Source organism: Danio rerio, chromosome 15, assembly GCF_049306965.1.
Source record: "Danio rerio strain Tuebingen ecotype United States chromosome 15, GRCz12tu, whole genome shotgun sequence".
Classification (NCBI taxonomy): Eukaryota; Metazoa; Chordata; class Actinopteri; order Cypriniformes; family Danionidae; genus Danio; species Danio rerio.
This window is the reverse complement of record NC_133190.1, coordinates 30503331-30520944: the sequence shown is the minus strand read 5'-3', so window position 1 is coordinate 30520944 and position 17614 is coordinate 30503331. Positions and strand designations below refer to the sequence as shown.

Below are 17614 nucleotides of genomic sequence, written 5' to 3'. Positions count from 1 at the left end.
GTCCGGTCGGCACTAATGATGCTTTCCTCATTGCCCGCTCCACCGTTGCATTAACAAGAGCTCATGTGGAGGGAAGCGGCCGTGGTGTTTGAGCCCCAAGCCCCTCCTCTCCTCCAGGCCGTTCGCTCTCGTTCGCTGGCGTGATGGAAAGTGACACTGTGATTGTGTGTGGGGCTCCGGCGTGCTCAGATGAGGGTGTCACTTCTGCCTAGTCTGATTGCCACTTTCGCGGTGCTACACGGAGGAGTTAAATTGAGGCAGAAAAGGTCAGAAGCCAGTGGTCATCTGCTCTCTTCTCTCCCAAATTACTTGTCCTCTTGGAGGGGAATGAAAACAGACAGGGCCGGCTTGGCTGCCAAGTGGAGATGATCCAGGAGCGGCCGGAGAGGAATGCAAACGAGTGGCTGTTTTGGGGAAGGAGAGAGAGATAGAATGACAGGCTCAGGAGTAACAGAGGGAAAGAGATAGAGAGAGAGAGAGGTTGGTGGCTGCACTGCGACGGAGCAGGATAAAGGGCACCTGTGAAGGTCAGGCTGAGCTGAATGGAGGTGTGGATGGTTGTGACTGGAGAGTGAAGAGAATCTGTCATAACCTCCTCTTGAAATGACTGGATGCAGTGGGCTGGTGATTAGCTTCTCTTTTCAGCACCCTGGACAGCGACACAAGTCCAAGTGTGGATATTCTGATCCTAATAGAGTCTTGTATGTTTTATACGTTAGTGCATTTTGGTTGAGTGTTTGGGTGATTTTTACATGCAGAAATTGATAGGCATTAACAAAAAAGGCTAATGGCACATAACATAAGCAAAAAAAAAACTATGTTGAGAATTGTATTTATTAGCCATTTATTTGATTTATTACTCATTACATTCTACATTTTCTTGCTTTAAAAAAGCAAGCCTTTAACCTTTTGTGGGTGCATCGTCCAATACAGTATCTACGTATTGTTTATGTACAGTATTTATGTAATTTTTTCCCTAATTTTTGCTGCTGTAGTCATGAATGATTGTTTTTTCTTATTTATTTGGTTATATATTAATTATTTTTAAAGAAAATTTACATTTTTAGTAAAAACCATTGCTTATATTCTAACATTCAAAGGCTAGGTAAGATTCTGTAAAGTTTAATTATTTTTTATTATTATTTTATTTTTTACTGAAACCTGATGACATTTTACCTTTTAAAATATATAGATTTATGTTCAGTAAATGTCATTGTTTTTACAGATAAAAATCAGTGTAACACTTTTAGCAGTGTAAAAGTTTGGTAACACTTTAATGTTAGTTAATGAATTTACTAACATGAACAAACAATGAGCAATACATTCATTACAGTATTTGTTCATGTTAGTTAACGTTAGTTTATGAAAATACGATTGTTCATTGTTAGTTCATGTTAACTCAGGGTGCATTAATTAATTTAAACAAGCATGAATTTGGATGCTACTAATACATTAGTAAACGTTGAACGATGATTAATAATTGCTGTACAAGTATTGTTCATTATTAGTTCATGTTAGTAAATACATTAACTAATAAAACCTTATTTTAAAGTGTGACTTAAAGTTTTTGTATTTTTAAAAAGAAATTAAATTAAAAAAATGTGCAATAAAAGTATTAGGCTTTCACAAAATAAAAAAATCACTTTAAAATAATGTATTATCTGTAAAATTCATACATACATACATGCATACATACATACATAAATGCATACATACTGTATATATATATATATATATATATATATATATATATATATATATATATATATATATATATATATATATATATATTTGTAATTATGTTCATATCTATCTGCACATTCCTGATTATTATTAGCAACCTGTTGTACTGTTTATTCATCTATTGTTAATCTCTGTTCATAGTTTATACAATCTGTATATAATATTCATAGTACATCCATCTATAATATTACCAATAGTTTTTTTAGATTTGCACTTTATAACTTACCTATTACCCATACCTATATCCTGCTCTTGCTACTAGTGCACTCCTGGTTTGTCATAAACTGCATTTTGTTGTTTGCATGTGTATGTGTAATGACGATAAAGTTGAATCTAATCTAATCTAATCTAATCTAATCTAATCTAATCTAATCTAATCAAAAACTGTTTATTTTTAATTTACCTAAATTCATATTTTCATATTATATTTCTCATATTCATAGTAATATTTTCTACTTCAGTTTTTTGTACAAATATTGCAATTACTTAATAGTGTGCTTATTTATTTAGGTAAGTGTTAGCAATATTTTAGTACAGTTCTCTCTACTGTCAAAAAAATAAATAATAAAAAAATATATATAAGCTCATATAAGTTTGCAGTAAAGATGAAATAAAAATATGTTGTTTTTAAACAAACGGTATGTTTATCACTATATCTAAATGTGTTTATGTACAAATAATAGCCTAATATTAACAAAGGCCAATTGTAACTGAAAAACATAAGATTTGGCCTTTTAATTGGCCTTATATGTTAGTTGCCAATTTTTTAAAAGTCCATTGTCAGTAGCTGACCGCCCTTATCTCATTTTGGGTGTGTGTCAATTCTTTTGCCTTGCGCTCAAAAAATGCTCTGGGTTTGTCATGGTATTGGGATGAGTCATCTGCAAATGTCTTATTAATTTTTACGGCCTCATGCATTCGTTTGCAAGAACTCTAGTGCAAATAATACACTGTGGCTGAGTCAGGGCATATTTGGTACGAGAATATGGAATAAAACCATAGTTCAGGTAATTATCTTTAACTCATCATGTTTCCAGTATTACTAGCGCTGCGACCCAAAATGTAAAGAGCTTTCTCACCTGGGTCCGGTATGCTATGGTCATTAGTATTAGCTGCTGAATGCGAATCAGTGAGACTTGATCATTTTGTAGAGGACGAATTACAAATTTTTCATTTTATTTTATTTTTTTGGTTAGCCAGTGGATGAAATGAACTAAGGCAACATAATCGTTCTCATACTTTTCCACTGATCGTTCTTCTACTTTTCCACTTTTTTTTTTAAAATATGATGTGCCCCCCCATAGAGCTTGCTGAGGCCCCTTTATTGACCGGGCGCTCTCCCCACTCCCCCCTTGATGGGAACCTCTGACAAGCATTACATTCTATCGCACTCTCCTGCATATTAGTAGTCTCACTTTATATCCTGTAGAACTTAAAGAAAATTTGTTTAAAATGTAACTGAACCCAAAAATGTAAACATTAGTGTATTTTGTGAAGATAAATATAATTATTAGGAAACTTTAGGAAAAATCTCCTTCTCAGAAACAAACAAAACAAACCAGAATTAAACATTTTTAAAGGTATTTTTGTGTGATTTATTTATTTACTTATTTAATTATTTAATGTTTAATTAAATGGAACCATTAATTATATTAAAAAAGTCGTTTTGCAGCCCTTTTTTTAAGGAAGTTTGTGACTCATTAGTGCGCTCTGTCCATTGCTCTAGTGGCCATCCATTCCTTGAGGTGAGCCATCAGGACGATGCGCAATTAAACCAAAAGCAACCCTCCTGTGATCCAACACATGGCAATTAACCTGCTAATACACTGCACTGTCTCCACCGCCAGCCCTGGGACAGAGGAAAACCTGAGGATTTGACAAAATACACAATTGCTGCCAGTTTAAGTAAGTGGATTTATATGTGTTTCCCAGAAAGAAAAATAAAAACGACCTAAAAACCTTTCTGGAATATTTTTCACAATCACACTTCCCACAAACCTCAAGCAATTCAGCTCAAGTCTTGGAGTTGCGATAAAGATAGCAGATAGACCATCATGCACCTGTGGTCTCAGCAGACCAGCCTGAATCTCCTGCAGAAATAAAACAGCGCAGAGTGAATTTCCTCCAAGTCTCGGAGGACAAGCGAGAGCGGCGTGTCTTTAGATCTTTAAATCAAAACATTAAATTGCATTGGTGGACAACACAACATGACATGCCAGTAAAACAGCCGGCGAAACAGACAGTCTCCAGCAGTGAATAGTAGAGATTTAATTACTCCAAGCATAAATTTTTATTAAGCAGAATCTGACCTTGGATTCTTTGCATTGAATTGATAACCCAGATCTGTTGGTGAATATATGTTTGTGTGTATGTGTGTGTAGAAGGCGAACAGGCCAAGCAAACGGGCACTGCTGCATTCATGTGTGTGTGTGTCTTTGTACACCAGTATGTTTGTGTGGTCTCTAAAGCGACGAGATGGAGAATAAATATTTACCATCTGTGTTGCTCCCCCCTCCTCGGCAGATTCCAGCGTGTTTTATCGGCTCTGGAGTTCAGCCATGGGCTTTTTTAATTTTCTGCTTTTGTGTTTTTAGCCGAGATTGACAGGCCGCTCGCTCCCTGGAGCATTGTTCTATTAATCTGTTTAATATGCTACAGAAACACTTGAGCGCTGGAACAGGCAGCCTGGTAATGGAATCGCAGCAGGTAAAGCAGACTTGCCCATCCGATGGCGGCGCAGGGCATCGTCCATATTACGGCACGGTTGTGTGCAGGCGTGGCACGGTTCCGGGCATCAAAGGGGGTGTGCCACCCACCCCCCGCAGTGACCCTCTGCAGAGACAGACAGACGGACAGATGGAGCAAACTGAGGGGGCCCGTCCCGGAAAAACCACCACCTTCTAAAAAGACCCTTTTAATGCATCGCGTCCTGTCGCCTCTCAGCTCTGGGACGACAAGTCTTTTTTTCTCTTTGTTCAGCTCTAGCTATAATGACCCACTTTTAGCTATGAGGAATATGGCGTGTTTCCGGGGCCATCTAGCTGGTATTGCATATTAAACAAACTGCAAATTGGATTTAGCGTTATGTTGATGAGTCTGCGAGTGCCGGATCGTGCAACAAAAATTCCCAAACTTCACAGTTGTATGGTCCACCCACGCAGGCCATTATGTATCGTGGCCTCGGGATATGAACTTATCGTCTGGAATAAAGTTTTTAAACAACAAATTGGTTATTTGCAAAGCTCTACACAGCCCACATAATTGTGTGTTTGGTAAATATTTTGGTTAATTTTTCTGCTGTATTTCCGCTACCACTACTGCAATTAATAATAATAATAGTAAATGACTTTTATTGTAGTTGTTTTTTATTTTTTAGGCCATCAAGCTGTTATTGCATATTAACCAAACTGCAAATTGGATTTAATGTTATGTTGATGAGTCTGCAAGTGCTGGATTGCACATCAAAAATTCCCAAACTTCACAGTTGTGTCCATCCACACAGGCCATGTAACGTGGCCCCAGGATAGGAATTATAGGATTAAGTTTTTAAACATATTGGTCATTTGCAAACAGCCCACAGTCATTGTGTGCATGTTTGGTAAATATTTTGGTTAATATTTGTGCTGTTATTCGCTACTATACTGCAAATAATAATAATAATAATAATAATAATAATAATAATAGTAAATGACTATGATTGTTGTTGTTTTTATTTATTAATCTATAATTGCACCTTTCTAGAACCTTACATAACTAGTAATAATAATAACAATGATAATAACAATAATAATTATTATTATTATTATTATGTATATTTTCACAGTTGTTGCCGTTATTATTGCTTTATAACTTTTCTACAACCCAACATTTTTTCTAATATTAATGACAGTAGTATTTTCCCTTGAACTCGAGTTCAGTTTTACCAAAAGAAAGAATTCATATCTATTTACACATCAACATCTATTTTTTTTTATTTTCTATGTATTTATATTCATATATATTTACTTTTTTCTGTTAGTCTAATCTGAAGTTTTGCCATTCCTGCTTTCAGACTTTCAGACTTTCAGACTTTACTTTTTGAAACTTGTTAACAGTCGCTGTGCCTAGTTCTTCACAAATCAAAGTGTTTAGCATGTTACCATCTGAAAATGTGTCAATTCCTTTCTAAAATCGGCACTGCAATGCATTTCCATCTAGACCTTTCCTATTTCCTAGCACCATAACAAACTAGGCTAGTCAAGTCAAGTCTATCAGGGGCCAAGGATTGTAATGAGCTTTTGTATTTTCATGTCACATTCCATCGTAACAACGAAAGCCTGACATTGAAAACTATTACAGGACTCGATACGTCCCTCAAATCATTAACAGGAGGCCCCTGATATCAGAAAACCTCCTTTCAGTGCCAAGCTCAGATTAAAACCACTCATACCCCTGTGAGCCCGGGCGCTATGATTGATACAGAGCTGATGAAATTAATTTAATACCGCTGTCTTTAACCTAGCCTCCAAATTTTAATCAGGTAATCAGAACTCGGACTCATCTTTAATCCCGTCTTCCATCTCCTTAAATGCGGCGGACTTTGTTTTTGAGCCCCGTCTCCAGGGAGCAGACGGAAGCGCCGCTGTGTATTTTGACAGTATTTGTCAGGCCGCTCAGTTAATATGTCAAGCCGTATCTCCCCCCCTAACTGAATGTGTATCGGTGGAATAAGGAGTGAGCCAAGACGAAATGAACCTCTAATGAAATGAGATCCCGGGGAAGCCGGAGCAGTGTGAAGTGCGGGCCTCAGATCAAAGAGAGCCACTGGTAATTAGAATACATGCTGAAGAGGAAGCCGGTGAGGAAAATCAGCATTTTGCTGGAAAATTACCTGTTGAGCTGTTAAATAAATTAGAACTGTCTGGGGAGTGGCGGCCCCGGCTTCACGAAGCCAGACATTGGGAGCCGCGCTCATTTCCCCGAGGCGATGCTCTATTCGCAAATATCTATTGCTCTCCCTGGATCTAATCTGAAGTTTTGTCACTTCTGCCTCGAGCTGAAGTTTTAAACTTTTCTTTCTTGAAGCTCTTTTGCAGTGATTATTTCTTCGGTAATGGTGGGTAAGAATGTCAATTACATGTCTCGTCTTTGAAGCTGAATAGTGTTCAAAGAGCGCAGATTGAGAATCTGATTCAATCGATTTGTTATAAAATGCTGATTTATTCAGGAGCAAAACAGGTCACATTATTGCAACTTTGTAACTTCAACATTATATTTTATTATATTTTATTAATAAAAGCAGTTTGTATATTTATTTGAGTCATTGAATCGTTCATTTTATCAGTTTGCTCAACAAACTCAAAGAAATTAATTGAGTCAATATTATAATTAGTAAGTCATTGAATCCTTTATTCTGACAGTTTCCGGAATTAATGAGTCAGTATGTTTGTTAGAGAATCACTGAATCCTTCAATCTGTCAGTCTTTTTAGTTATGATTTGTGATTTAATGATTTGAATAGTGTTCAAAGAGCGTAGACTCAACTGATTTGTTATAAAAATGCTGATTCATTCTGGAGTAAAACTAGTCACATTAACACAACTTCATCATGTGTTTTATTAGTTTATTTAAAAACCCTGTTTCAGGAATAAAAAGAGTCTGTATATTTATGTGAATTGTTGAATCGTTCATTCTATCAGTTTAAAATTAAAAAACTCAAAGGAATTATTTAACTTCAAGTCATTGTTATAATTAGTAAGTCATTGAATCCTTTATTCTGACAGTTTGTTCAGAATTAAATAACAGGATCAGGCATTAAATGAGTCAGTATGTCTGTTAGAGAATCACTGAATCCTTCATTCTGTCAGTCTTTTTAATTATGATTTGTGAAAATTTTAATAGTGTTCAAAGAGCGTAGATTGGGAATCTGATTCAACCGATTTGTTATAAAATGCTGATTCATTCAGGAGTAAAACTAATTACATCTTAAATTACAAATTAAATTATAAATTAAATACAACTTTGTAACTTCATCGTGCATTTTATTAGTTTAGATTCATTACTCTATTAGTAGAGTCATGAAATCATTTATTTTATCAGTTTGCTTAAAAAACATAGTTAATTAAGTCACTGCTATAATTAGTTAGTCATTGAAAACTTTATTCTGGCAGTTTGTTAAAAAAATGTTGTAATTAAATGAGTCAGTTTGTGTATTAGAGAATCATTGAATCCTCTCTAGTATCTGACATGCTACGCCCCCCTTAGGACACTTCACATTTGATGGGCTTGAGCTCAATCACTCTCAGTGACAGAGTGGCGGTGAACTAAAGGGGAGGAGCTACTTCTGTTATGTCCCGCCTTCTCATTGTGTTGAGATTACATCAAACGATAATTAAAAATGCACATTTCAAAGCACTTAATAAGACATTAAGACTAACAATATGTGCTGGCAAAATAAACATTATAATTTTTGATTTCATGCGGACATTAAGATAACAACACATAGCATCAAACATATCAAAAACGAACTAAACATACATTTATACCGGAAATTATAGAGTCCATATATTCCTGTGTTTTCCCAGGACTCCAATGTTGCAGTATTGGTGGAAAATGGCTGCTAGCGATGAATTGACTTGTGCCTGCCTCCTGGGCTCTGTGCTGTCTGCTGTTGTGGGCTGAGCGACACGGTAAATGTCACTGATCGTCAAGCGCTTGTGCAATGGCTGCCCTTGCCAGAGAAAGTGCCGAGGTGGCAGATCCCGCCTTTGATTTAGACACTAAAGGCAGCAGAACAGCAAAAGCACTGAAGCATGAAGGTAAATTCTCATAATTCACAGCTGAAAGGTTAGCCAGTGGCTGCCTCCTCCTCGGTGTGGGTAACTAACAAATGTCACCTGATTGAAATAAGTACACCTGCCTATAGGGCTTTGGTGCCTTTACTTTGAAACTGATATTTATTTACAGCATATTTTTTTTAGTGGGTGGATTAAATTTAGGCTTAAGCTAGAGGGATGCTTACTGAGAGAGTCTTTTTAGCACACTAGCTAAGGGGTTTTGTCACAGGAAGCAATAACACCATGTTAATGCGGTGCTTTTGGATTTATATACACACATATACAAAGCACATCATGTCCTCATTTTTGTTTGAGTTTTTTCTGATGAAAGCCAAATATTAAATGTCATAGATGCATATTTCATAAGAAATCTATCATTTTCTGAAGGGGGTTCAAATTGTCATTTCCGGTTGAGATATGGAGTCAAATTACACTAACAAATATGTTAAATAATAGTTGTGTGACTGTTTTGACTGTTTCTCAAGATTCACATGGGTTTTTAAGCTTTTTTTTTTTGTTGCTTTTGAATTGTATAATGAGACCTTGACCTCTGCTCAGAAAATGTTTGATGTTGGAGATTTAACCTTACAATATTTTAACAGTGACGTTCAACTAAAGAACGTTTAATGAAACCGGTATTTGTCTGGAAAGACAGATGTAGACTGGTTTACGTTTTAAGCTTGCTTATGTAGTTCACATGCCTGTTTCAAACAGTGACTTTTTATTTGGTGACTTTCTCATGACTGGATCATTTGGCCAGATCATTTGAATCAGTGAGTCATTAACTGGAGAATTAGTCTGACCAGATCATTTGAATCAGTGAGTCATTAATTGGAGAGTTCTCTGAACATATTATTTAAATCAGTAAGTCAATGCCTGGAGACTCACTCTGACCAGATGATTTGAATCAGTGAGTCGTTTACTTTAGACTCACTTTGTCAAGGTCATTTGAATCAATAAGTCATTATCCGGCGAGTCACTCTGAACATATTATTTGAATCAGTAAGTCGTTAACTGGAGACTCACTCTGACCAGATCATTTGAATCAGTGAGTCGTTAACTTGAGACTTACTTTGTCCAGGTCATTTAAATCAATAAGTCATTATCCAGAGAATCACTTTGAACACATCATTTAAATCATTGAATCATTAATTGGAGATTTCTCCTAACATATTATTTAAATCAGTAAGTCAATACCTGGAGACTTACTTTAACCAGATCATTTGAATCAATGAGTCATTAACTAAAGATTCACTAAGACCAGATCATTTGAATCAGTGAGTTATTTACTGGAGACTCACTTTGTCCAGGTTATTTGAATCAGTGAGTCAGTATCTGGAGAGTGACTCTGAACATATCATTTGAATCAGTAGGTTGTTAACTTAGACTCATCTTGACCAGATCATCTGAATCTGTGTGTCGTTAACTGGAGACTCACTTTGTCCAGGTCATTTGAATCAGTAAGGCATTATCCGTAGAGTCACTCTGAACATATCATTTGAATCAGTAAGTCATTAACTAGAGACTCATTTTGACCGGATCATTTAAATTAGTGTGTCATTAATAATGGCTAATTAATAATAGACTACCTCTAGTAATGGGTAAATAATAACAGACTGCCTCTAGTAATGGGTAAATCATAATAGACTATCTTTAGTAATGGCTAATTAATAATAGACTACATAGTAACGGCTAAATATTAATAGACTATCTTTAGTAATGGCTAAATAGGCTGGCTTTATCATAAACTGGATCATACCATAAAGAGGACAGTTGGCCCTTACAAAAAATATTTTTTTATGGCTGTTAAACACCTTTAGATGTTGCTCTGATCATTTCAGTAAATATGTAGATTTGAATGAGCTGTGGTGTCAATAAGAGCTAAGTGCTGGTTTTGTTTCATGATAATGGGGGAGTCAAGGGTTAATTATTGTTATTGAGGGAAACGGGCTACAGTTAAACATTTCTCATTAGTACTCATTTATTTAAAGGATATTTCTCATTTATGTTTGAGATTGGCTCATCTCCCTTTGCTGCATGATATCTGAAGTTATCCACCTTTTTCCCCTATTGTGCAAAATACACTTTTATAAGTGGTTTAAACACAGTTGTGTGGCAACAATATGTGAATATAGCCAGGATCTAATGGTCAGAATTTATTCATTCTATCTTTTGTAATCACACTTCATATCGTTTGCATAAACACTGTGATTCTCCCATTGTACGTGTCATCAAAGGGGGAGAAAGCCCTGCTTATTAGTGATTTCTCATGAGCATAAACAGCCCTGAGTGTGAAGCAGCCATCTGCCATTATAGTTTTCACCTGCTGATGATAATGTCAGCGACTAAGCGGATTATAAATATGGAGTTTTAGGATGAACTTTAGTCTCCATGGACTGCGTACTTCACAGAGATAACTTTAGACCTGTTTTGAATCTGCCGCTATAGTGATGCACAGGCATTTGAAGCTCCATCGCTTTTTGAAAAGAGCACAGTCTTATTTCAATTTAAAGCAACAGTCACCAAAAATGCCACAATGTGGATTAATGCCTAATTGGGGCAGTTTCAAGTAATCAAAATATTTATGCAGTATTTTGAGCGGAAACTACAACTTCTAAAGACTTATTTAAAAGAGTATCTATGATAAAAAAAAAATTATCTTTTGTAAGCTGTTTGGACAGAACTGTGTGTAGGTATTGTGTGTCCACAGTCATATTGGAGTGATATAAAGACAACAAGTTTTTTTTTTTTATTTCCTGACGTTAAAATAGGATCCAAATCATTTCCATTTTGAGGCTGATCTCATTGTAATCGAGTGCTGTTTCCCCCCCCCTCCAAATTGATTGACAGGCGTAAATTAACATGTCTCAGTAGTAACGCCCCATTCAAACGGGGCTTCAGCGTCAACACTTGACTGAAGGCGTGTCTGAAGTTGGGGCTACCGCGATCGTCATAGCAGTTTCAGCCAATAAAATTCAGTCAGCAATAGGGCACTGTCTAGCTGGTGTATTTGCATACAGCAATCTTATTGGCTGACGCTTCCGTCGGCGTTTGAAAAGTTGAGCTAGTCCTAACTTATGCAGCAAGCAATGCCTCTGAAGCTGCGCCGAAGGATCCACAATGCAGTTTGGCAATGCCTGACTTCACCCATTCAAAGTGAATAGCAAGCGTTGACGCTGACGCCCGGTGTGAATAGGGCGTAAGACATATAATCATATCAACATGACAGGACCTGCACAAAGCAACTGAGATTAAAAGATCTGTTCAGCTCGCTGTGACCATCAGTCATCATTAAAAGTTGTACAGTGCATGTTTGTAATAAAACCGTCTTTATCATCACAGCCGCTTGTCACTGCAATTATAAAAGAAGACACTTTGATTCTAATTTGTGGACGTTAAATCAGGTTTATTTTGTACAATGGTTATCTATATAATAGGTAGTAGTAGGCCTCTTTCAGTCAGTGTTGACCATAGATGACGTGTCCTAATTCTTATCTAGACAGCGTCGTTGGTTTTCTGAAGAGGCAAATACAGGAGAGGCATTCTTTACTGCAGAAGTCGCCTCGATAGGTGGCTCCTTGGCTGTCATTGTTCCACAACTTTCTGTGAACTTGCTTGTCCTCCTCCTCTCTTGTCTTGCATAGGTGGTCCATGTCTCACTCCCGTACAGCAGAGTGCTGATGACGCAGGTGTTGTACACTGCCATCTTTGTTGCGGTTGTCAGCCTATGGTTTGTCCACACTTGGGTTGTCAGGTAGGCTAGAATAGAGGCTGCCCTCTCGATCTTCTTGTGGAGCTTAGCATGCAGGGTGAGGTTATCGGTGATGGTGGAACCCAAGTACGTGAACTGGTGGACTTAGTGCTTCTTGGGTGTTTGTGGTGACTGCAGTGCCATCAGCAAATAGCATGTCTCTGACCAGCATCTCACGTACCTTTGTCTTGGCTTTGAGGCAAGAGAGATTAAATAGCTTGCCATCCGACCTGGTGCGGAGGTAGATTCTTTCCATTGCTGTACCAAGGCATGCCTTAGGAGCAGGGCAAAGAAGATGCCGAACGATGTGGGGGCAAGAACGCAGCCTTGCTTGACACCACTGTTGATGCTGAAAGGCTCAGAACAACTGCCATTTAACTGCACTGCTCCCTTCATATCTATGAGGAAAGATTCAATCAAACTCTGCAGTTCTGGGGATGATTTTAAAATATCTGTCTCTGCTGACCAGGTAGAAGGCTTTAGTGAGGTCAATAAAGGAGATGTACCTGTATAGGGGCATCTGCTGTTCTCTACACTTCTTTTTAGAGTTGTCAGAGGGAGAAAATCTTGTCTGTGGTTGATCGTTCGGCACAGAAATTACACCGTGACTCCGGGTACATTCGGCCTGCAAAAACAGTGCTAAGTTAAGCGTGCACGATGTGTGTGTTTCTGCTGTGAGTGTGTGTGTGAACTCTGTAAAGTCATCGTGTGGGACTCATCGTTCTCATAAAACTCATCAACTCCACACCAAATACATCAAATAATCATTGGGAAAGTTCTTACTGTTGTATTTCTCATCACTGTGGTATTACTTATTTTCTTCAAATGTTATGTGAGATCTGCTTACTTCATGTTTGTCACTGTGCTGTTTATTTGACGCAGCTGAGGCGGAGATTGAGGCACACTGTAAAAAGCATGTGAGAACGGTGGGAGGGGAGAACTTGCATTAAAGGCACAGGCAACAAAAACAGCTACATTGTGTTCAGAGCAAAAAATCCCAAATTTTTATAAAAAGGTATAATAAATAATCTGATGGGTGTTTTGAGCTGAAACTTTAACTCACCTTTAACTTCCAGGTTTGGAAATTCCTATTAATTAGAGCTGAAATTATTAATAATCTATTTATCCTTATACAGTTGAAGTTATTAGCCCCTCTGAATTATTAGCCACCAGTTTCTTTTTTTCCCCAATTTCTGTTTAACGGAGAGAAGATTTTAACACATTTCTAAACATAATAGTTTTAGTAACTCATCTCTAATAATTTATTTTGTCTTTGCAATGATGACAATAAATAATATTTGACCAGTTATTTTTCAGGACACTTCTATACAGCTCCAGAAGAAAAGATATCAGACAGATAGATATCAGATATACTGTTATAATTCCAGAAAAGCAATCATGAGGCGTATGAAAGGGTGTATAGCTCAGTGTTGTGAGTGTGTAGTGGTTGGACTGGGGCTTTGGAGAAGCCGGCTGTCAGTGGCGGGTGTTGGACTGCTGTTCTGACATGGCTGTTGGTATATTTACAGCAGTGCCGGGGCCAAGCCTTCATCAATCTCAGGGTGAAGAGAGGGGGCTGTTTTCTCCACTACCTGCTCTCCATCTCAGCTGCTGACCTGCAAATGTGCCTCTGAAAGCTCAACCCCCACAGACTCAAGGGAAAGCTGGCCAGCTCTGGATGAAAGTGGAGCATTTGAAGTATCAAACTGACCAGCTTTTTCCCAGGCTGGCATATGATGTGCCGTTTTTTCATTTCAAATTAAGCGCAATTGCTTGGCGCTCGCTGTTGAGCAACTGTGTGCATGCTGGGGTGTCTGTCTAGTTATGAATTTTCCATTGCACCATATTATTCACAACAGTAATGTGGTAGTTTGCAGTACCCATGTGTTCTTCTGTTGAAGCAAACAATGACAAAGATTAGATTAGGTAAGCATTGAAGAGACTTTAGGTAAATGTATTGAGTACATTTTCACGGACGCCAATTTGAATATCATTAAGACAGTACTCTTATTAAGAGTTGACCATGTAAACAGCAATTTTTCAATCCGACTAAAGTCATAATTGGACAAAACAGAAATTGAATTAAGACGTGGAGTATGCCGAATTTAGTTCTGACTTTCTCAAAACACATGCAAATAGCATGGAAACACCGGAAATCCTGATTACACCATTCAGTTGTCTTTTGTATATTTTTAGCCTAAATAAACATAACCTAAGTCAGAGGTTTTCAACCTTTTAGGACCCCCCCTGCTAATGCGTGGTTTGATTCCTGACACGACTAACCGTAAATCATCTTCCAGTGTCAATAAGTGTGAGCCAAAGTCTACTTGCTTTTGATGTACCTGCATAAAGAAAATGCTGCTTCTCAAAGTCAAGTTCGCAGAGCCCTGAAGGTGTGGTTAAGTTGAACATCGAGCATGTTTACATGGACACCAATACTCTGATTTTAATATGATTAGACAATAATCTGATTAAGAGTCTTCCACCAGTCCTTACTTCATTTTCGCGCCCAATGCCAGTTTGTCACTGGGGCATGAATGAAATGTTCATGAGACAAAGTGAAACTGCTGAGCAATTCACCGTCATTCCTTTAAAAAGTATCCGGTCCATTTTATTTGTATATATTTAACTCGAACGCATTAACTTTAAAGGTGCCTGATAGTTCGCTGTGGAAGTAACGTTGATCAGATTCCCTCTAGAGAACGCTTAAAAATCATAGTTTACTCAAGTGCATGCCTCAAATTCTCAAGCCCCCCTTAATAGGTGTTAGCGCCCCCCTGGTCGAAAACCGCTGACCTAAATAACGGCTCACGTTTGTAATTACTAATAAGTATATAATCCCTAATTACTACTTATTAAAATATTAAAAAATACAACAGTGTTCATATATGAATTATTACTTGTTTTTATTGTGACATTTAACACTAATTATTAAAATACAATAATATATTTGTTGCCATTTTTGCCTCATTCACTGGTTTTGTTCTGATCTTGATACCGCATTCATCCGTTAATGTCTGTTACTTATAACAAAAAAATACTAATAGCCAGCTTACACTAAGCTGCTGGACATATTTAGCAATAAAATGTGCAAAAATCCATTCTCTAAATCAAAAGTTTGTCAAAAAGATGAACAATTACTTATTGAAGCATGAACAAAATTTACTTAATATAATGTCCTCACTAACTCACTCACACGCAAACAAACAAGTCGGCATTAAAGATGGAGGCAGTGTTGTGCACACGCAGGGCCAGTGAGGTGAGAGGTTCAGCCCTTGATTGGTGGCACGATCCACAGCCAGCCGCTGCTGCCCCAGGCCAGCTAAATCCTGCCAGGCTGACAGAAAATTACAGCAGGGACCTGGAACAGCCCTGACTCCCCACAGGCCTCACTGTGTTCGCCAGCTCTGCCTCTGCAGCCTGGGTGAACCAAGACACAAACGCACACACATACACACAGTCACATATAGCCACTTCATAAATGTGTGATACCCACGGCTTCATGCCTCATGGTATACAAACAAACAACGGCAGGCAAACTCTCTGACATCATGCAGTGAACCGACACAGTCCAACATCTGTGATACTGAGACTCATAGCCTGCTCTCAGGAGATGCCCACTAAAGAAAGATAGTTAGAAGGCAATGTTGTTATTTGTTTATTTTTTTTTTATTTTTTTTGTGTATTCAGGGTAACTGTGGATTGAGCACTATTTAGCTCTAATTGCTTTAGTAACTATTACTATCAATTCAGATTATAACAGGAAGTCAGCTGGTTTGAGATTTTAGAATTTTTCTTGCCTTTCAGTATTTATAATTGAATTTACAGTAAATAAAAATAATGAAAATTCTGTCATTTGTTAAACACACAAGTGGATATTTTGTAGTCTGATATCCATAGTAGTTCTTTTCTTAGTATGGATTGCAAACCAGTTTCCCACCTTCTTCAAAATATTCATATATTTTTTCTTATTTGGGTGAATTGTCCCTGGATTATATTTATACTATGGATTATAGTTAATTAATTTTCTTATTAAATTGCATAATACCATTACATCTAATTACTTACTGCACAACACTGCTAATTACCAAATACACATGGATTATTATCCCTATAGTTCAAATTTATTTATTTATTTTTTTGCTTTTTACCCCACCTAAATAGCATTAAAAGTATTTAGGTAAGCTGCAGAGACAAACTTTTACCAGCATGATACTAATTATTCAGAAAGTGATTGGCTAATGAGAAGGTCTCTCTTCATTTTTAAAGGTTTCAAAATAAAGATATTTTTAAATGCTTTCAAATACTCAAAGAATATACTTTGATAAATGCATAAAACTGCCCAAATGTTTGTTTATAGAACATATCCGCTTGTTAAGTCGTGATGTATGAAATACTGTTTCCGGGTCTAAGCCGCCACTCATTTGAACTGAGAAAATATTTGTTTATGACCATTTTTCAGTCAAATCACGCATTAAAGTGAATTTAATATAAAATCATAGTGTACACAACAATCTGGGCTTGCTGCATCATAAATACCAACATTTTAACAGTTTATAAAAAATGAACAACTTTCTGGCCATCACAGATTAGACATGGATATATATATATATATATATATATATATATATATATATATATATATATATATATATATATATATAAATATATATATATATATATATATATATATATATTTTTTTTTTATATATATTTATAAATATATATTTTTATATATATTATTATTATATATATTTATAAATATATATTTTATATATTTTTTTATTTTTTATTTTATATAGTTTTTATATATATATATTTTTTTATATTGTGATCATGATTATTGAAAGCATTACTCTACTTTGTAAATATTTATCATTATCATTTGATGAGTCTCCCTATGCAATTTGATATAGTGCTTGGACCCGGAAGCCGCTATGCACAAATCTGGCCGTTTTATTTTTGGTTTATGTTTATGTCTGAAAACACATTTCTGACTGGCAAGTTAAAAGCTTTTTTTTTAGCCTTAAGCTGCTTTAGTCAAATAGAAACACTCACAGTAAAAAAATGGAAATGGAAAACTATTGTCTTTGATTTTATTGAACTTAGAATATTCATTTAAAATTGTTCCTAATTTTGATTTAGGAATGATTTACAGTTAAAGGAATGTCAATTTTACTCACTCTTATGTCATTTCAAACCTACATGTTCTGTCCATATATTGTTTATTTACAGTGGTGTAAAGTAACAATTTACAAATACTCAAATTACTGTAATTTAGTAGTTTTTCTCAGAAATTGTAATTT

At 36.4% G+C, this 17614-nt stretch overlaps 1 protein-coding gene across 16 annotated transcripts in view; it reads left to right on the top strand.

Moving 5' to 3' along the window:
- dhrs13a.3 (dehydrogenase/reductase (SDR family) member 13a, duplicate 3) overlaps nt 1–17614 on the top strand; it is a 133078-nt gene that overhangs the window by 70568 nt on the left and 44896 nt on the right. For 4 of the 16 annotated variants that reach the window (XR_012390498.1, XR_012390494.1, XR_012390493.1 and 1 more), the window contains one exon: nt 8306–8410. The exons of 2 other annotated variants lie outside the window; for them this stretch is intronic. The gene's annotated coding sequence lies outside the window, so the exon portion shown is untranslated. Of the gene's footprint in view, nt 1–3469; nt 3649–4401; nt 5089–8305; nt 9210–13837; nt 16138–17614 lie in introns of those variants that run through there. 10 more of the 16 variants (XR_012390495.1, XR_012390497.1, XR_012390486.1 and 7 more) reach the window with 6 other exon arrangements.